This window comes from Canis lupus, chromosome 16 (assembly GCF_048164855.1).
Source record: "Canis lupus baileyi chromosome 16, mCanLup2.hap1, whole genome shotgun sequence".
NCBI lineage: Eukaryota > Metazoa > Chordata > Mammalia > Carnivora > Canidae > Canis > Canis lupus.
Window position 1 is genome coordinate 53,476,930 of NC_132853.1, and position 20,989 is coordinate 53,497,918.

The 20,989-nt window shown below is 49.0% G+C and overlaps 1 long non-coding RNA gene across 2 annotated transcripts; it reads right to left on the minus strand.

Annotated features, from left to right (window-relative positions):
- Positions 1-1,741: 1,741 nt before the first annotated feature.
- On the minus strand, positions 1,742-20,804 carry LOC140607072 (uncharacterized). 2 transcript variants are annotated; one of them, XR_012009235.1, is made up of 3 exons: positions 20,599-20,804; positions 15,339-16,067; positions 1,742-3,429 (listed from the first exon to the last, which is right to left on the minus strand). It is a non-coding gene; the product is annotated as an uncharacterized lncRNA (long non-coding RNA). The 2 variants fall into 2 exon arrangements; XR_012009234.1 differs by lacking the exon at positions 1,742-3,429 and having other exon boundaries at positions 12,482-16,067.
- Between the last annotated feature and the right edge of the window lie 185 nt (positions 20,805-20,989).

Here is a 20,989-nt window from a genome sequence, read left to right on the forward strand (position 1 = left end):
TCCTCAGCTCCTCCCCCGAAATAAAAGAACTCTGGCCATCCATCCTGTCCTTGTGACCCTGGACATTGCTCACCTGAGCAATTCACCATATTTGTTGAAGATGAGTAACTTCCCATCTCCGTGTATAGAATCCGGATCTCAGATCACCTGTAAAAGGAAAGGGGAGGGATGGGCAAAAGAAGGGGTGGGGGGAGGAGAGGCTTTGCCTGCTTTTCCTTAGATTTAAAATATTATTAGATGATTTCCTTGAATTTCTAATAAGCAAGTAGAAGTTTAAATTACAAGATCTCTAACAGAGTCAGAATCCAAATGGCACAGGAGTCCACAGACAACAATTGCCATGGCCGGATGGGTTTCAGGTTTGTTCTTTGCAAAGACAAAGCTCCCATTGAGTGGTGGAGAGGAGGAGAGCCCATGGAGGGTTTTCATTACCCTGATCACCATCCCCATGGCCAGGGGAGGACGCAGAAGGAGAAAAGCATAGCCTGACTGGCCAATGTGCTGCTGAGGATGACAGTTCATGGTGAGGCACACACCTGCTATTTGTGGCTCCTCTGGAGCAGGGTGGGGACAGAAGACAAAGATGAGAAAAGAAAGAACCAAGCCCAGCAATGCAAGCTCAGGCATTCAGCAAAAATTAAAAAGCACAAACCTCAGAGTAGAGAATGAGTTCTTGGTAGCAAACAACTATGTCGCCATTTGTGTGCGAGAGGAGAGTTCTTGCTGAGGTCTTAATGGGACATTTGGTTCACGCTTCCTTCATTTTGTTTATGAAGAATTTGCAAAACTCTTCAGCCGGAAATGTTCGTTTAATCGATTCTCTCAGAGGCAGTGCAGGAAAGGTTATGGAACGAGGGTTTGGGGTGAGGATTTCAGTCCTGCTTCGGATACTTAATAATAAATTATGCCCAAGTCTCCTACTTCTCCTAGGGCTGTTGTGAGCATTAAAATGCAAATATACGTAAATGTTAGCAGTGCTCCCAGCACTTGTAAGCACCCTATGATTTGTAGCTACTTGTTGTCCTCTCCCTTGTACCTGCAGAAAAGAGGCTCTGAGCAGCATGGTGACTTCCATTAGAATTTGACCACTCTCGGGATCATCCTTCACTGAAGGACCTTCAGCCGATTGCTTTCTTGCTCAAGTTTCAACATTTCCAGTTTCTCCTCCAGAACAGCTGGTCCCAATCTACTAAATAACCCCTTTGCACACTTGAAGACCATTATTAAGATTCCCTTTGGCCATAAACATATGAAGAAGTGTTTAACAGATGAAAAAAATGTTTAACCTCACTGGTAATCAAAGAAATCCAAATCAAAACAACAAAATGCAATCTTTGCCTATCAATTTGGTAACTTTTTAAAATGATAGTACTCCATGCTGGTGAGAGTAGGGTAAGGCGGCAATTTCGTACATTGCTGGTGGGAACATAAATTGGTACAGTCTTTCTGGAAAGCAATTTGGCAATATGTTATCAAGACCCTGAAAATTGTCCTTACCCTTTTACCCAGTAATTTCACTTCTGGGAATCTATCTCAAGGAAATAATCAAAGAATCGGACAAAGATTTCTGCTCCGTGGGATTTGTTCTAGCACACGGTATTTTGATTTGTGAATAAGTAAAACCACCCAGAAGTTCAGGGATGCCGTGGCACATATTAACAAGTTATTAAAAGTCATGTTAACAAGGCATATTCAAGGACTTGCAGAGTGGTCACCATAAACTGGGAAACACAAGCACACACAACAGGACACAAAACAACGCAGTAGGATTTTAATTGCATAATTACATAGATTTATACTTTTATATGTGCACAGGGAAAGGCTAGATGCAAACACAGCAAAATAGTAACAGTTCTTATTAGACAGTGATAGAATTGCGGGTGACTTTTTATTTTCTTCTTCATAATTTTATAGGTAAAAGAAATTGTTTAAGAGCTATGTGGCCTTAAAAAAAAAAAAAAAAAAAAAAGAGCTATGTGGCCTTATATATGTTTCCAGGTGGCTTAGCATGGTTGCTGTCCTGCCATAGCACATTGTCCAGAACCGAAACAATGGACGATCAAGGGTTGCGGAGTTTTTCTGGAAAGAGCCAGATAGCCAATGTATCAAGCTCTGGGGAATCATACAATCTCTGTTGCCCCTAACTCGACTCTGCTGTTGTATGGCAAAAAGCATCCATAGACAATCCGTCAACAAGTGGGCGTGGTTGTGTTCTAATAAAACTTTACTTACAAAATTAGGCAGCGAGTTCACTCTAGCCTATAGCTTTGGTTGCAGACCCCTGGCCTAGACGATGTGAATTTCTCCCAGCCTCAGAAAAAAAATCTATAGTTTCAAACAAATATACCTGGAGAGACTTCTAGAAGAACTGGTTGAGGCATCGTTCTTCTGTATTCTCCTGATGAGTCAGTCAATCTGAAACCTTGATTCAGAAGCCGTCAGCGAAGGGCACTCTTCATGGGCCTTGCCTATTCACCACTGCAAGACGTTCCCTCTACCCCATCATCAGCACCACCTTCCAGGGAGGCTGCTCGGCACCACCCACTTCAGCCCTTCATGCAGATGGTGGAGTGGGGAGTGAAGAAAGCCAGAAGTCTAAGTGCTGACAGCAGAGGGGCTGCAGACTTGGCACAGCTGATAGCTGGTTTGAGATTTCCACTCTCTGCCATCCATGTAGCTGTAGAACCTTCCAGAGTCCTAGGTCTATTGTTATGTATTCCTTTGGTCCCTGGGTTGGGAGGTTGACAATACATCAGCTGCTTCCCAAGCAATGTTCAAAGGGGGTGCAAAGAGATGTTTTTGGTGGTGGTGGTGGTGGGGTGCTTGATTTTGTAGACAGACAAACTGAACCCTTGATGAGAGCACATGATGCACCTGTATGTACACATATGTATAATACGAAGCTCTGCAATTTCCCTTTTTGGGTTTGGAATCCTTCACACTCACCTTGGCAGAGACACAGGCCATCACGGTATTAACAGTCTTTCTCCTCACTCCCACCTGTCTTTCTTTGCCCCAACTCCTGGTGTGTGTTTCCAATGGAGACACCTTATCTAAACCATTGTAGACACTGGACACTTGTCCAGGAGGCAGGAACGGCATCTCAGAGCAGCCTGCATATCAGACCCGATGACGTGACAGGAGGTTGTAAGATGAACATGACATTCCAGGGCTCTTTATTACCTTGTCACGTTTCCCTAATCAAATGTCACCAAATCAAATGTCAAGTTGTGAACCACCAAGTAAAAACGGCCCAAGTGGAAAGAAAAAAACCATAATCTGGGGCTTCTCCCAAAGTCCTCTTTCTGGCTCTTGGTTTTGATTCCCCTGCCTTGGCTCAGTCTGACTGCCATATTTTCTCTTAACTCTGAGTCCAGGCTGTGAGTCCAGGAGACAGGCACTGGTGTCAGCCGGGTTTCCACAGAGACTCTGCCATCCGGACAAGTAGACAGTAATAAAGGAAGAGAGAACAAAGAGATTTTGCATTTAAAAAAAATTAGGGGGCACCTAATTAAAAAAATTAGGGGTGCGTGTGTGGCTCAGGTGGTGAGGCATCTGCCTTCGGCTCAGGTCATGATATCCGGGTCCTGGGGTTGAGCCCCACTTTGGGCTCCCTGCTCACCATGGAGTCTGCTTCTCCCTCTCCCTCTGTAGCTCTCTCTGCTTGTGTTCTCTCTCTCTTTCTCTGTCACATCGATAAATAAAATCTTTTTTAAATTTTTTTATTATTTTTTAAGATTTTATTTATTTATTCATGAGAGATACAGAGAGAGAGAGAGAGAGAGAGAGAGAGAGAGGCAGAGACACGGGCAGAGGGAGAAGCAGGCTCCATGCAGGGATCCCGATGTGGGACTCAATCCTAGGTCTCTAGGATCACACCCTAGGCCAAAGGCAGGCGCTAAACCCCTGAGCCACCCAGGCTGCCCAATAAATAAAATCTTAAAGAAAAAAAATTAAAAGCCCCAGTAGCTTGTTTTGCTCATAAAATGTCTCTGACATCATCACTAACACAGAAAATACTTACACCAAACCCTCTCCTCTACCTACCTGTCCACTAGGCTGCCCATCTATGACATGTTTTCCTGTTAAAGACCATAATGTAGGTCCTATTTCGATTTGCCCTGGATAGAGGCATTTGATTACTGTTTCATCAGAACAAGGGAATGGAATTGGCCCATTGTGACCTGCCCTGTTGCACAGCAGGCCCTCTTTTTTTTTTTTATTAAATCTTGTTCAATAAACAAATATTGGGAGTACCATGGTGTATTGAAAGGCCGCAGGATTAGAAGTGATTCATGCAGCCTGCTTCTTAGGCATTTTTGCTACAGAAGACATGGTTTTCTGTAGCAATGCAGTTCCATGACTTCCCAGCTGTGTGAATTACTTAATCTCCCCAGCCTTATCTTTCTTCCATGGGAAGAAGAAAAAGAACTATGTGGGGGTGGGAGGCACAATGAGATCCGTCACACAGAGTTGTAAAGTCGGAACAAGGGACCACATGTGAACGCCCAACACAGTGTAGGATGGAACATCTTATTCCCTTTTCAGTTCTTTAAGCAAGGAATGGTGCTAATACCTCCGAGAGATGCAGGGAGGAAAGGCACCTGGTCCTGCCCCCCCATCCCCAGCCATCCCCAAGCGTTGGATATTTAGGGAGCAAGATTTATGCGCAAAATGGTTGTGTCATGTGCTGTCAGAACAGAGAAGAGGGAGAGATTCAATAAAGCCAGTAGTATTCGTGAAGGCTTCTGGGGCGGAGGGGAGGGAGGGGACATGTGACATTTCAGTTGAGCCTTGAGGGACAGGGTTGGAGATGCAGGAGAGGCTTCTGGTCCGGGGAATGGCCAGAACACAGACTAGAGACAGAGAGGGACAAAGCACTTCGGGCAATGATGCAGGTGGGCTGCTCAGTCAGGTGAGCGAGGGCCCAGAAAGAAGGGGAGACCAAAGTCACCGAGAAGCCCAGCTCACAAGGGACCCACGAGCACTGTGCTGAGGCTACACCTTATTATTGCGGAGGGGGGGTGGCGTGAGATTTCAAAACCAGGAAATGGCATCATCAGAAAGTCCTGTTAATGGGGTGAACCCACATCGCTGCCTGCCCAGGGTGGCCCGGCCGTGTCATTGTTACTAGAACTCCCTTTGGCTCACAAAGTGTTTGTGTCGGGACAATGAATGATGAGCCACCCTAATTTTTCACCTTGCTGTCAACGGAGAGAAAGAAACCAGGACAGAAAGAGGCTAGCCCCAGAGAGATCCGTTCAAAAGCCACTTCGAGTATCTGGGCAGGAAGTTAGAGTCTCCAAAGGCAGAGGACCAATGGAAACAGAAGGAAACAGATCAACGACCCAGCCTGAAGCGGGTTCGCCAACTCCTGTGCATTGGTAGTTGGTAGATGAGGGAAGGAGGGAGCATGGGCCGTGGCTGGTATTTTAGTATTAGATGAGTTGGGTCCACGGGGTGAGCAACACACTCCATGGAGAAGAACTAGCAAGGAGCTGGAAATGCGAATCTGGAGCGCCGGGGAGGTCAGAGCTGGAGATGTGGACCTGATAGACTCTTGGGTAAAATCGTGGCTGAAGAGGGAGTGTGTGAGACCACCCAGGAAGAGGACAAACAAGATGACACTCGGGGGGCTCGCAGACAGATGCTGATGAGTCACGAGCCAAAGAAATGAGGATCCAGGGAGAGGTGGACGCAGGGACGGCCAGGGAGGAGAGAGTTTGGGGATGACCATTGGGATGGCCAGAGCCAGCTGCTCCCCGAGGACCGAGGGGGCTGGAGGAGGGCCATCGGAGAGACCTTGGAAAGAGCCAGGCCGCCAGAGCAGCGGGGGCAGGAGGCAGATTGCAGTGGGCCCGGGGTGGGGGCGAGTGGGAGGCCAGGAAGTGGTGTCAACGAGCATAGACGATTCTCTGGACAGATCTGTGAGTGAAAAAAGGAAAGAGAGGGGCCTGCGGTTTGAGGGAATGATCAAGAGAAGGCGAGCACTGCGGGGAGTGAAGTGAAGCCTGCACCCACCAGATGGCATGGGGGGGGGAAGGGCGTTGGAGGCCAGAGATGCTCACGGGGAGGGACACCATGGGAGCAGAGGGCTCCTGCTTCAGGGGAGAGGCCTCCCATCACCAGAGGCAGGACTCCCCGTGGTCCAGAGTGGGGGGGCGTGCGAGGAAGTGAGGCCGTGACTCAAAGGTGGCTGTTAAGTTGAGGGAGTGCATGGTGGGGATGGAGGTGGCCTCCGTTTGTCACAATTGGCGACACTTAATAGCTACTGCTACTTCCCGCTTACGTGCAAGAGCAAGTTGCACGCATCAGCGGAAACCTCGCCGCCACCCATTTTACAGGCAGGAAAACTGAGGCTGAGGGAGGCGATGTCAATTGCCCACGAGCAAAACGTGAAGGCAGTGGAGCCCCACTTGAAGCCCAGGTCCTCCCCACTGCACCGCCGGGCTCGCAGGCCATGTGGAGTCCGGATGGACCGGTGGCTTCATCATCTCCGTGGAGCCGGAGGTGAGGTCACCCGCTGTGAATGATGGGGGTGGATTCAGAGGCCTGAGGACGGAGGAGAAGAGTTGAAACAGCTGCTGTGAAGAATGCGGCGGGGATGGGCCCAGGGAGAGAGAGGGCACGGACAGCTTCCCAGAGGCGCAGAGAGCTTCCAGCAGATTCCATCTTGCTCTTATCGGCCTGTACTTCCCAGCCCCATTTCCAGCTGAGAACTTGCCCCACGAGCTCCTGGTGTCTTTTGTTGCCCTCTCTCTTCCCCTGGAGGGAAGGATGGGTCACGTGGGCCAAGCAGAACAGGGTCAAAGATCTTCCCACCCCTGGGTGGCCTGTTGGTGATGAGCCGGGAATGGAGCCGGGGAGGTAACGCTGAGCTCCTACCAAAGAAACCTGGAGGGGATCCCTGGGTGGCGCAGCGGTTTGGCGCCTGCCTTTGGCCCAGGGCGCGATCCTGGAGACCTGGGATCGAATCCCACGTCGGGCTCCCGGTGCATGGAGCCTGCTTCTCCCTCTACCTATGTCTCGCCTCTCTGTCTCTCTCTGTGTGACTATCATAAATAAATAAAATAAAAATAAATAAAAAAAGATTAAAACAAAGAAACCTGGATCCTGGAGGGTTTGAGGAAGCCGTGCGCTCCGTGGGCAATAATGATTGCACAGGGAATGGCTGGGAGCCACGGTCCAGTTGCTTGGGCCCGGCCCATAGCGGAAGAGAGAGCTGAGTCAAAGGACTTCAGCCAGGTAAGCTGGCCACCGCCTCCTCTCACGCCACCTCCTTCTAGTCCAGCAACGGGCCCGTCCGTCCTGGGACACCTCTCCCTACTGAAGGTCTATTCCTTTCAGGTGGTGACCAATGAGGAAGCCTCCTGCCCTTGAGTCCAGAGCTTGAACGGCTCCGTCGGAGGCCCTGGCTTGACCACTATGAAAACAGTAACAGCCTGGAGCTGGCCCTCCCCCTCTGGGAGAATGCCATCGACCTAGTCGCTGATGGTGTTGGCCCCAGGGACAGGCCTGAAGACGTAGGGTTATTGCTCGTTGGACGTGGCCCACCAGCTCGAACACAACTATTAAGCCATGGGTGGAATTAATAAAATCCATACGGGACCGGAGTCTAGAAAAAGCTGGGCTCAATTCAAATTTCCATAAAAGCGGCTAACAGGACCAGGGAGTTGGCATCGAATTCTAGAAGTGTGCTGGCTTCCTGCCTCCCCGAACGTCATTTTCAACACACTGGGACTCGGGATAGAAAGTCTGTGGGCTGGAAGATTCCAGAAGCTTTTATTAGAATCTTCTCAGGGCTGTCTTTCTCCATGGGGCTAGAAACTCACTTGCAGGTGGGTGATCATAGTTGGTTCTTTCAAACAGATTGGGGAGAAAAGGGCACAGGGCAAAGACCCGCAGCTTCTGTGCAGGCCCAGATGGAGTCATTCCAGGGGGATACAGGCGAGTGGGGCTCTGATTTACATCCGAGGGCCTCTAGTTGTGGGGTGGGGCAAGGGAGAGGGGGCACTGGGGCACCTGGCAGAGAATTGGGCTGAATGTTTGTGTATTCCGGGGGCGTGGGCAGATGATGGAGAAGCAGTGATCCCTCTGTGTGTGTGTGTGTGTGTGTGTGTGTGTGTGTGTGTGTACACACATGAGCCCACAGACACTCCAGGCTTGGGAAAAGGTGCCTACCATCATCCAGCCCAAGGTAAAATACAGCACCTGTCTCCTGGTAGCCCCGATTTAAACTGGATCCCCCTCCTACAGGCAGGGGGGTCTCCTGAAACCCCTGGCCACATCTCCCACTCCCCCGCAGATTACCATCTTACCCAAAAGTCGCCCTGAAAAGAAGCCCATGGGCAACAAACCCCTCCCTCTCCTACCCATTCCAACATTTCTCTAATTAATGCAGGAGAAAATTAATTACAGAGGGATTTTCAAGACCTCGGCATCTAATGGCCAGCCCGGCACCCCACTCCCCCACCTCCCCGGGGCCAACTGCAGCCCCCATTGGCTGAGGGGCCCTCCCTCCTCCCCAGCCCTGCACACAATACCGCAGGCTAATTAGGCCGGGAAGGAGTTTCTTGGCAAAGGGGGCTAAGCACTAGGTCAGTACCTTGAACAACCCAGAAGAAAGACAAAACAGCATTAAAAGAAAAAAAAAGAAAGAAAGAAAGAAAGAGAAAAAAAAAAAAAAAACCCTGCTAATCCCAAGTGCATTTCCGCCAAATATTCTCCTTTTCAAGTGTTTTCTTCCTGGTAAACAAAATGCTGTCGCTGGCTCTGCAGATTTTAGGACACGGTTGCTTAGTAATATTGGGGAAAACACCAAGTCCTCACCTCAGTTCCATTTGTTTCTCTTCTGTCTTGCTCACTTCACTGAGAGGCCCTGACATTCCCACATCACGAGGGACTGCCCGTTTTGTAAAGAAGAGCTGGCTTTTCTTTTCTTCTTTCTCTTTTTCTTTCCTTCTTCCTTTCTTTCTATTTCTTTCCCTTCCTTCCTTCCTTCCTTCCTTCCTTCCTTCCTTCCTTCCTTCCTTCCTTCTTTCTTTCTTTCTTTCTTTCTTTCTTCTTTCTTTCTCTTTTTTTCTTTCTTTCTTCTTTCTCTTGTTATCAAACTGCTCCCCAAAGCCAAGCTAGAAACACAGTTCAGGTCCTGTAGACCAGTGCCATCCTGTAGAATGGTCTACACGGTCCAATATGGCAGCCGCTAGCCACTCATGGCTCATGAGTTAGAGCTCCAGGGCTCCTGACAAAACCCCTGTGAGTTGTGCTTGGCAGGGCCACTGAAGGGACAGCCATAGAGTCTGGTGGCTCTGTGATGGTCGTAGGGGACAGAGGGTGGTTTAGCATAAGGATCACACAGGCTTCCATCCAAATGCATCCCCATCTTCCCTCTGTAGGGTTTTGTGCATCACTTAACTCCTCTGTACTGCTCTAGGCAATCCCACAAGCACACCTCAGGGTTGTGTCTGAGGCCCTGATGATGGAGGACAAGTCCCCAGCACATAGGTGAGGCCCCCAGTGACCCCTTCCACCAGAGCACAACGCTCACAGCTGGCGTGGCCCACTCTGCAGTGTCGCTCTTGCTTTTCTTGCTCCCAGAATCCTGTGCTGTTTCCCACCTCTGTGCATTCCCCTCTGCCGGAAACACCCTGCCTCCCTGCTCTTCTGCCTCGGCCTCTAATCTAAGAAGTCCGAAAGACTCAGCTTGAGAATCCCCTAAACTGAGATGCTGTTTCTTTTCCTCTCTAGAGCCCCTTACTCTCTCTCTCTCTCTCTGTCTCTCTCTCTCTCTCTCTCTCTCTCTCTCACACACACACACACACCTTTACATACACCACACCCCTCCCCCTCCCCAGAACTGGGCTGGAGATCCTTCCACAACCTTGTCTCTGTGCCCGTCTGCTCCTCTGCATTTGTCTCCTATCATCCCTGTTACAGAGTGAACCCTGAGGACATAGCCCGTGTTTGACTTTGTTTTGCTTTTCAGAGGTGTCCCCAATATCCAGAATGATATCTAACACACAATAAATTCTCAGTTAATATGAGTCATCTAGGAAGCCACAATTATCCATCACCATTTCCCCCTTGCATCAGAGGTCAGCAAACCATAGCCCACAGGCCAAGTCCAGTCCACCACCTGCTTTCAGTTGACCCTCAAGCTAAGAAAGTTTTTATTTTTTGGTTTGGGAGGGGGGGATTTTTTTTTTTCATAATGTTTAAAGTGTTAGATTTTAAATGGTTGTATAAGTACCTGTGTAATAGAACTCTGACTTTGCCTCTTGACTTGCAAGGCCTAAAATAGTCACTTTCTGGCCTTTTAAGAAAAAGTTTACGAACCTCTGGTCTAGATCTCAAGAACAGCCACTGATGGGGCTTGGTGCAGCCACCGTCAGAGAAAGGGAGAGAGGGTACTTGGGGAGGAGTGCTGAGAGAGGAGAGAGAGGGTGCTTGGGGAGGGGTGCTGAGAGAGGAACCCAGAGCTCCCATCTGGGCCATTTCCAACAGAGTTGAGCCCATGGAGCTGGGCAGATGGCACGAGCTAGTCCCCAGGGATGCCGCCAGGGGGGCAGCACGGACAGGGCACGCTTTGTCTTTCTCCCACCACCTGCCTCTCCCCGCTGCAAACATCTCAGGGAGTAGGAATCGGAGGGGCACACGATGTGGGCTTCTGAGAAAGCTCTACGTGCCCACACTCAACCATGGCAAATGGAAGAGGGGCTTTTCTGTCATCTGGGTTGTAGTTTGGCTGTGTTAAGTAAGTTTCTATTTAAAGTCAAGCCCCCCAAACATGTTTTCAATAGCAATGGGAAGGTCTTCCAGAGCAACAGGCACAGAGGCTTGGAAGCTGTCGTCCAGGAGGCAGGAAGCAATCTGTTCTTCACCGTCCTGCTAAGACATGAACTGAGGTTTCTAAGAACCAAAGCAAAGATCGCTCCAGGCCCTGATGACACCGTGTCAAGGTGAGCAATAGGAGCCTCAAAGGCACCCCATCTCTCCCATGTCCCTCCCTACCTTCCATACACCCCCCAACGTCTTCCAATATCCCGTCCAGAGGCAACTTGCCAAACGTCTCAGGCATGTGGGAGTACCTGGAGGCTCACTGGTTTCACTGCTTGGTTCCCTCTTCCAACAGGGAGGGGCCGAGTGCACCCCACGTGCTAAATATTTCACTGCTGGAGAGTCTATTTTGCTTCTGCTGCTGTTTGGCAGCAGAGAGACAGGAAGCTATTTAGATAGATTATCTTCCTTTTCAGGAAGTTTAGAGGAACTTTTCTATTGCAGTTCACACAAACATCCAGCTAATGGTCATTTAGTCATGCCGGCTCATTAAGTCACCAGTGAAGAATGCTCAGCCTAGTTCAGCGACACTCGAGCGTCTCTACTCGTTGCCCTAGATCCAAGGGAGAGGGAGAGCTGGGTGAGTTGTAACCAAGACCAGGAGCTTAGCCTGAAGGCCATGAGGGTCCAACATAAAGCGATTCTCACTTCCCGGGGTTGCCTGTGATTTTATAGAGTAATTGAAATGTAAGTGAGTAAGAAGGTGGTCTTCTTGAAGAGTTTCTGGACAGATGATGCTGTGTTTTTAAGGAAGATCAGAGAGAAATTCTTGGCAGGAGGTAGTGAGAATGTGGTTATGAAAAAAGTGATATGGACCCATGGACTAGAGTTCAAGTCATGGAGATGAGTCAACAGCTGGGAAAGGAGACTGGTACAGACCATCATGGTTAACTATGATTGATCCATGGCTAACCATCATGGACATTAGGCTCTGGACATAAGTGCTCTACATGCATTAACTCATAGGAGGCTCAAATAACTCAAGGAGGTAGGCACAGTGAGGAAATTGGCCTAGAAAGCCAAACATGCTGCTTAAGCTCATGCAAATGGTGAGCGGCAGGGCTGGCATGTGGATCCGGTCTGAGCTATCCAACGGGACTTTCTGCAAGGGTAGATATGTCCCACATCAGTGCTTTCCAATATGGAAGCTACATGTGGCTATTGAGCCCCTTGAGGGTAGTGTGACTAAAGAACTGAACCCTTAATTTTACTTAATTTTAATGTATTTAAATCCAAGTAGTCACACGTGGCTAGAGGCTGCCATCCTGGACTCCCCAGATCTAAGCAGTCTGGCTCCAGAATCCACAGCCTTAAACATTAGACTATCCTGCTTTTTAAATCAATTGAGAGAATCTGGAACTGTTTATTAGGAGAATACTTAAAATCTAGAGGTAGATTTTGGTTGATTTAATTTTAATTAATTTTCAATAGAACATATAAGAAATTGCAGTAAGAATGAATATATAAGAAATCAGACTGAATGGAAATGCAAGACAGAAAAGTTTGCTTATGTTAAAAAGTAACCAATTAGGTAACCATTCGGATCAGGTGTTTGGCAAAATATCTATAAAGGGAGGAAGGTAAAACATCAGCATGATTTGTCAAGAGAGGTTTCCTCTTGTTTCATCAATAAATTGTATCAAGCTCCTATAATACAACTTTATTAAATCTCTGCTCTCTAAAGACATATGGTCTAGGTAGGAAACCATGTCAAATCCGTCACACAAAGTAAGGCTGCATGATCCAGGGTGGACGGTACAAGTAAAGTGTGTTCATCCTGTTGGAATTCAGGTCAGATGTTTATCCGCAAAAGCGAGAATGATCAAGGAAGTCTTCATGGAGGAGATGGCATTTTAGCTGGAGGTTGAAGGATGGATTGGATTAGCACAGCGGGAAGTTGGAAAGGATGAAAGTAATGACAGGCTTGGAAGGAAAAACAAACTGTTCTTGACAGATCTCTCGGAGACTGACATTTAGGGATTAATCAAAAGTGACTCCAAATTCTCTAGCTTGGACAAAAATAGTGGTTCTGGGGGCAGACAAGGGAACTTTAAGGGGTGGTAGGAGGCAGTTTGGGGAAATTATGACTTTGGTTTTGGCCATGTGGATTCCGAGGCCACAGCTTGTGTAAATCTCAGATTAATACTCACTTTTCACGAGCCATTAAATGTCCAATTTAGATGGGAGGGGGGAGGATCAGAAGGCTGCCCAAGATCACCTCCATCCTAGTACTCAGTGACTTTGCTTTCCCTCTGAGGCTGAGAAATTAGGCCATGGCAAAATGGAAGAGAAGCCACAGGACTCCAGTGATGCGCACGTCACCACCCCAGTGGGGACAAACGCATACCTTGTTTTCTCTGCTACTCCAAGTTGACAGACATCCGGTTACTTCATCTTGGGAGTTATATTCATCTGCCCTTTGGAACATCCTGCCCAATGACTGATTTCTTTAAATAGCTTCCCCCCCCCCAATTATATTTGTAATACCTACTCACTGCAAAACATTTGGAAACTTCAAAAACAGAAATAAGGAAATGCAATCACATATCTGCGCACACACGCAACAGACCTGCATACGTATGTGCACATGTACACATTCCTATGTGTATGTATATTTATATAGATATAGTTTTTGTCCATTTCTACCTGGTATTTTAAAATACCTTTTTAGCTGAAAAAATCTGTATGAAAAAACTAAGAAGATAATGGTACCCAACTTTTATCGAGTTGTCCGTATGTTCTAGGCATAGAGGAAAAAAGTCATCAATCTCCGCACGCGAGCACATCTAGAGGTGTCTATTCCTAAAACGAACCTATAGACCTCTCCCCTTACTGCTCGGCAACTACGTCTTTAATGCCTGTCTTCATCATTTGCTTTATTCCTTTGAGCCAGACCACTATCAATTCAAAATTCCCTGTAAGGGACCGAGAAAACCAAAGAAGGGGCAGCAGTTGAGGCTTAGGAGTGAAGAGTAGGGATCAAAGGAAGCAGGTGCCCCGTCAATATTCTAAACCGCACATCTGGAATTCCTGGCTCGAAAGAAGGTTCTGGACAAGAAAACAAATGCTGAACAAACATAGGGGAAACCACAAATAGACATTAGCAGCACCTGGAGAGAAGAAGTAGCCTTGCGGAGGAAAGGGAGTGAAGAAGACACGAGATGAGACTGGGTAGGACCAAAGGGAATTTGTACGTTGCCTTTAAACTGCCCCAGGGAAATCAGAGATTGAATTATCCCCTAGTGAATATGACCCATGTAGACAGGGAATCTACGGATAATTCACACACACATAAGCAAGCAATCTCAACAGGGGATTCTTCACTCCTGCCTTGGTTTCCTGGGGATTCAAACCAAGGCACTGGTGCTCCATTCTTGGAGATACCCCAAAACACCAAGGCTGTAAGGCTGTGGGTGGATCCTTATCTGGTCCTTTTCTTTCTTTCTTTCTTTTTTTTTTTTGCAAGAAACGGCTTGCTCCCTGAGCAAAGCTTGTGGGAGGAGAGCGCTGTCTTAGTGTATTATACACCTAGGGAGGGGGTAACGAGGGGATGGCCTTTCCACCAAAGATAACACAACAGCCCCAGACCGCCTGTGATTCCCTCTCCAAAACTTTCCTAATGAGCTGTCTGGGGTGGGGGGATCTGGGGGGGGTGTATTTTCAACCATATTTCAGCCACTACTTGTTTTTTTTTAGATTTCTGTCTCCATTTTTTGATTTCACAAACGCTGTTTGCAATGACCTTTCCCTCTCCACCATCTTTGACAGTTTCTCATGCGTGAAACATATTTTTGTTCATTATTTTTTTTTTTTTTTGTCCACAACCTCCCCTCACAACCGTCCAGCCCGGGTCTCCCTCCCTGTACCCTTCACCCCCATGTCAGACATATAATGAATTACCATTCCTTCAGACAACGAGGTTGAAAACTCGTGGTCTCCAAGGCAACGGGGTGTCCTGGGGTGGGGTGCTGGGGAGGGGGGCTTGCCTGGCCAGGAAAGGACTGGAAGTAAAGGGGGATGGGGAGGCAGAAGCAGAGATGATATCATTCCTGAAGACTGAGAGCAGCCAATCGGCTGGTGAGGATATGATGTCATCTCCCCCACCCCCACCCCCTTTTGGCCTAGGTAGCCCCACTGAGAATTCTAGACAAGTATTGAGCTCAAGTTGTATTGCTGTGAGAGAAAGAGGGCGGGCGATGGCAAAGGGGGGAGAGAGAGAGAGAGAGAGATCTACCGGCTTTCCGGATGGCCCTAGCAGACACTACAGTCTTCACTGGAGGCAGCCCCATAAAAATGTCATCAGCTTGGGCTCTCCCTGCATTACAACACAATGATTTCTTTGGGGAGAAGAAAAAACCCTGAGATTTATTTTGCAGCCACACCCCCGCCTCCCTTGCAAGAGAAAAACCAACCAACAACAAGTTGTGAATGAAGTGTCTGCAGATCATCCCCCACCAACCCAGCCTGAGAACTTTCTGAAACCGAAAGACGCACACACTCACACAGAGCCAGCTGAGCACATTTATGCGGCCCTCTGCAGCCACAGGGATGGAGGAAAGGCTCTAGGTGCTCCCAGGGTGGGAGCCTGCTTTGGGGGAGAAGACGCCCAACCTGGCAGCCGGGGCCACTTAAGGTGCTGGGGGAGGGGCGTCTGTCCCCAAGACAATGACAGTATCTCGGGCTCGGTGCCAGGCTCCTAGGAGAAGCAAACAAGCCATGGCTTTAGGGAGGGGTGCTGGCTCGTTAGAGCGCCTACTGATGTGTTACCCCCACGCAGAGGGGAGGGTGAGTGTGCATGGCTCTCTTTTGCCAGATCTTTCTCTTGGGATTGGGAAGCAGTGCTATTTCACAAAAAAAAAAAAAAAAAATTAAAATTAAAAAAAATGTTCCCAGGAGTACAGGCCATAGGACGGTGTGTCCAAGGGCTCAGATCAGGCCAGGGAGGCCCTTGCCTCTTGCCTTCGAATGGTGCAAGACGTGTAGGTTCCCCCACGGTGGTCTTTCCGAAGTCTTTCTGGAGTTGTCCGACCTGGACCCACCGATGTCACCTTTCAGGACACAAAGAAGCCAAGATCCATGTCCAACACCCCATTTTGTAGATCCGGGCATCAAGGCCAGACAAGGGAGGGACCAGCCAAATGACGAACAGATGCACCAGTAGATCGAGAGTTGGCCCCAGAGCTCTGCCCACTGTTCATTCTTCGAGACAAGCCCGTGACGCAATGGTGGCCCTGCAAGATGGAAAGCCTTCAATTTCAGGGTCACCTGCTTACCATCTTCTGCATAAGTAATTACAGGTACTGGACTGAGATGATGATCTCCAGCCCCGTTCCAACGAGGTGTGAGTGAGAGTGACCCCACAGACATCTACCTCGCATCCAGCTCCCCCTTGACCACCAGGCCCAATGCGCACAGAACCAGAAGCCACAGCCAGGCTCCCGAGGGGCCCTCCTCCAGGAAAGGAGACAAAACAGGGGCCATGAAAGTATGTGCAAATTGTACACATGAGCATTACGAATCAGGGCTGGAGACCCGCGAGAGAGGGCGTGAACATCCCTATTGTAGCAAATACTTACTGATCACCTACTCCGTAGACAGATGTCGAAATAGAAGTAAGGCTAAGTCTGAGTTCTACCCTCATGGCATTTCTGCCAAGGAAAGGACACTGAGGCTGTGTGCACAATGACCTCCTTTGAAAACCTCAGGAAGACAGGGACTCGGTTGTGCTGACGGTGTATGCTCCGTGTGGTGTCTGGTATATAGCAGGTGCTCAATAAATTCTTGCTGCATGGCCAAAGGGAAGCAGGGCCTGGAACACATCATTCTATCTTTGGAGGACATTAGCAAGGAGCTGATACCCGACAGGGCAATGGAAGAAAAATAAAAATTTGCCAGGTAGAAAGAGGGGGAATATTTTTTTTTAAGATTTTTATGAGACACCCACAGAGAGAAGCAGAGACATAGGCAGAGGGAGAAGTAGACTCCCTGTGGGGAGCCCAGGACCCTGGGATCATGACCTGAGCCAAAGGCTCAACCACTGAACCACCCAGGTACCCCGGAAGGGGAATATTCTAAGTAGAGGGAACCACAGTTGCAAAGACATAGTGTATAAGGATAAGACAGGATGGGTTGGTTCTGCTAAGATAACCAATAACCCGTAAGTCTCCATGGTTAAAATAACAAATGGTTTCAAAATGGTGGTTTTCGGGCTTTACCGCCTCCCCCCACATTTACCCTCTGGCCTTCAGAATGCTATTAGCAATTTATCCATTATCTGTCATTCATCTATCGATATTATTAGCATGGACTCACAAATTCCTATTTTTTAATGGCTTATAATTTTTATGGACTGAGTCCTTGTGTCCCCTCGCGTCCAAAATTCGTATGTTGAAATCCTAACCCCCAGTGAGATGGTGTTAGGAGGAGAGGCCTTTGAGGGGGGGATTAGGTCACGAGGGTGGAGCCCCATGGATGGGATCTGTGTCTTTATAAAAGGAGGCTCCAGAGAGCCCTCCATTTCTTTCCACACCTGAGGACGCAGCAAGGAGATGGCCATCTCTGAACCAGGAAGCAGGTCCTCACCAGACACTGAATCTACTGGTGCCTGGACTTTGGCCTTCCCAGCTTCCAGAACTGTGAGGAATCAAGGTTGTTTGTGGAAGCCACCAGTCTCTGGTGTTTTTGTTAGAGCAGCTGGAGCTAAGATAATCATTCCTTCCCATACTAAATCATGGGGGTGGGGGTGGGGGGTCAAATTTGTGCCAGGTGTGGCCAAGGGGAGTGCTCCTTTAAGTTGATTTCTGTGTCTTCGTGACTGCCCCCATCCTTTTTAAAATATATATCATTTTTTAAATAGGTACCAAAATGACCTCATTCGCTTGGATGTTCCATTGTGATCACGAGGCGGCTGAAGACTTGGGGATGGCAGGAGAGTTTTGGGGAAGCAAGAGGAAGCCCCCTCTTGGCTTTCCAATGTTCTGGGGAGAGGAATCTGCTTTGTGGAGAAATGACGAGCCCCTCTTAACACAAACTGTAACAAGAGCCTAAGAAACAGTCAAAGAAATGACTACAGAAAATGCTCCTTTGCTGTTCCCTTTCAGAGACACTTTTTGGAGCCGAGGCTAAAGGGTTCGGAGGCACAGGGCAGAGGTGGGAAGGTACTGTTTCTTTGCACCGTTATAGCTCAAAATGCCACATTCTTGGAATTTTTGTGGAGTTCTGTGAGTTTTTAGCAGGCTGGATACAAGAGTCCCTATTACCACCCCCATTTTTGGCAACGGAGCTAATTCTTTGTACTATTACCCTTCCCCTCCCAACACGATCTTCTAATAGAACACATCTGGATAAGGGTTTCTTACTCCCATTTTACAGATGATGGCACTGAGGTTCCAAGACATCAAGAGATTTGTCTGAGGTCACACAACTGGGCATTTGGACACCAGCTCCCTGACCACTCTATGACTTGGCTGATATCTGTAGATGGGAAGGAAACCAAAACAAGCATGTACTTCTGGGCTCTTCTTCACCCCCACTCACCTCACACTCACAAAAGTGTAGCCTTCTGAGGGTCTCAGGCCAGTCCAGGCCCCGGTATGAGGCAGGGTATATATGGCTATGTCCAAAAGCAAACAGTGGGATGTACCCACTGCTCATTCTCTCAAATAAATACAAATTTTAAAAAATAATCATAAAGCCAGAGCCCTAATGCAGCAACCTCAGGATGAGACCAGGGAAGCTGTCCAGGAATGATACCCGAAGCATGGCGAGTGAGGCCTCCAGGTGTCCCAGCTGAAGGGAACCCATTCAGGTGACACCACGTATCCCTCTCTCTGGGGTCAGAATGAAGACAATGCCTTCAGATTAGGAGACTAAGAGCTCCTAATCAGCTCAGCAGCACTGGCTGGATGTTGGTCCCCATCACAGGACTGCAGGGACCAGCGAGTTACCCTGACTTTCGGATTCCCCCCACCTCAGTAAAACGAAGACACTGAAGACCCACAGGGAGCCTGCAGGGGGATTTCTGATGCCAGCCCCATGTAAACTTTATTTATTCTTTTTATTCTTTCCCTCCCATGGCCTTTTATTTTTCATTCGCTTAAGAGATGGAGCTTGGAAGTCAGGCAACGAGAACAATTTATTGCAACCTGAGGTCCCCCAAGCTGATTTCCTCTCTACATGGGCCTAAGGATACCTCCACCTCAGGGCTGTGTTATGGTTAAATTAGACAATGTATTTCCCAAGGGGTGCTTTGCTCAGTCGAGCCCAGAGAAATCCCCCGGTCTGCGGGAATCAGAGCTGGATTTGGAGGCAAGGCCTCTAACAAAGTAATGAAGGTAAAATGAGATTATATGGGTGGATCCTCGTCTAATCTTGACTAGTGGCCTTGTAAGAAGAGGAGGGTAGGATAGGGACATGTGTGCACTGAGCGGACACAGAGAGAAGACAGCCGTTTGCAATCCAAGGAGAGAGGCCTCAGAGGAAAGCAGCCCTGCCGCCACCTTGACCCTGGAGCTCCAGCAGGTGAGTGTGTGTTGTTTGAGCTGCTCAGGCTATGGTGCTCCTGCCTGTCTTTCCCTTCTCACTTCTCCTTCTCTTTGCCTGCGTTCCCCTTGCCCTACTCATGGCTCTCATGGTCTTTCTGGAGAGTCTTGTGGCTGACGTATGGCTGGTCCTACCCTTCAAGGGACAAAAGGCTCCGAGGTCTCATCTGGGCCACACCTCCAGGTTCTGAGCCTTTGGCTCAAGAGTAGATGGCGAAAGACACACAAAAGATAGGACTTTGCCTTTAGCCCGGATTCTGTTTTTCACTTAAAAAATCCAGGTCTGCCGCCTGCCACGCTTGTCACGTGGCACATATACCACCAAAACCCATTGCACAGTACTTGGCATTCGGAGCTGGGAGGCCAGAGCAACACTGGAATAAAATCACTATTTATTGGTCTCTGACTTCTGACAAAACTGGTTCTCTGCTGCCCACCCACCCACGAGGCCCGCGGGCGAGACTGCGTGGTGAAGACACCGGTGTGGTGAGTCACCAGTCGGCTCAACCGAGCACGCTGGCTGCTCAGGGAGGCCCAGGCCTGAAGCCCCACTGGGCCGGCGTCCACAGTCAGGTCAGGCTCCCTAGGACCCCCTGGCCCGACTGATGAGACAAAGCCAGAGAGAATGCCCTTCCGACAAGGCGGCCCTCTCGTGCTCCTGTCCCACGGCCCTGGCCGCAGCCCCCTACCAGCCAGGGAGCTCTGGAAGGTAGAAGAGTGTCTGGAGGAGGCACGAGGGAAGGGGAGGGCCCAGGGCAGCAGGGGAGGGAAGCAATTCTTACCACCAGTTCAGATCAGCTGTGTTCCGGGAGGCAGGTGACCTGTACTGAGGCTCCTTTTGTGGCCTTTTCACATGCAACCTTGGCCTTCCCACCACGGCTAATCAGGGCATTTCCAGAAATGATTACAATCAACCACACTACCCCGAGAACTGCCCCAGAGCCCTGCCAGAGCAAAAACATGCTGTTCTTCTATTTTATGAATGAACAAACCTGTATGCTTTCTATAAATGTCTGCATAAATCACTGCTGAGCATTCCCATCTTGGCACAGGAAACCCATCCCAGGCTGCAAAAGTGGCTTCTTCCCCAAGAGAGAGGCCCGGGGGCCACTCCCTGCATTTCTCCTGGACCCCAGGGAGCTGCCTCCTGAGCTGTTCTCTGGCTCCGGGGAGAGAGCTCTTGCTCAGACAATGACTCAGCCCCAAAGGGGCGGCAGCTCACCTTTCCAGGGGCCTTCTGGGCCGAGCTCCAGGTGAGGCCCAGCCAGGCCTGCTGGGGTTTAGGGGATCCTTCGTAAGCCGTCCTCCTGGTAGCTCCAGCTCACCCAGACCCACGGCCCCACTCGGCCCACCGCAGCTCGCAGAGGGTAGCGCCTGCCGGAAACAGCCCCTGGGAATGGATCTGCGCCGCTGGCATTTTATGCAAGAGCTCCGTGTCCACTTAACTAACGAGTAATCATTAATATTACCCCTGGCCCATGTATCCAACTGTTAAACTGACACTAATGAAATGACTCTCAGGCACCATGACCAATATTAAAACCAAGTCTGCACTGTTAACTTAAGTGACCCAGGCTGATTGATACATCGTGCCTTGCATTTAACCAGAATGG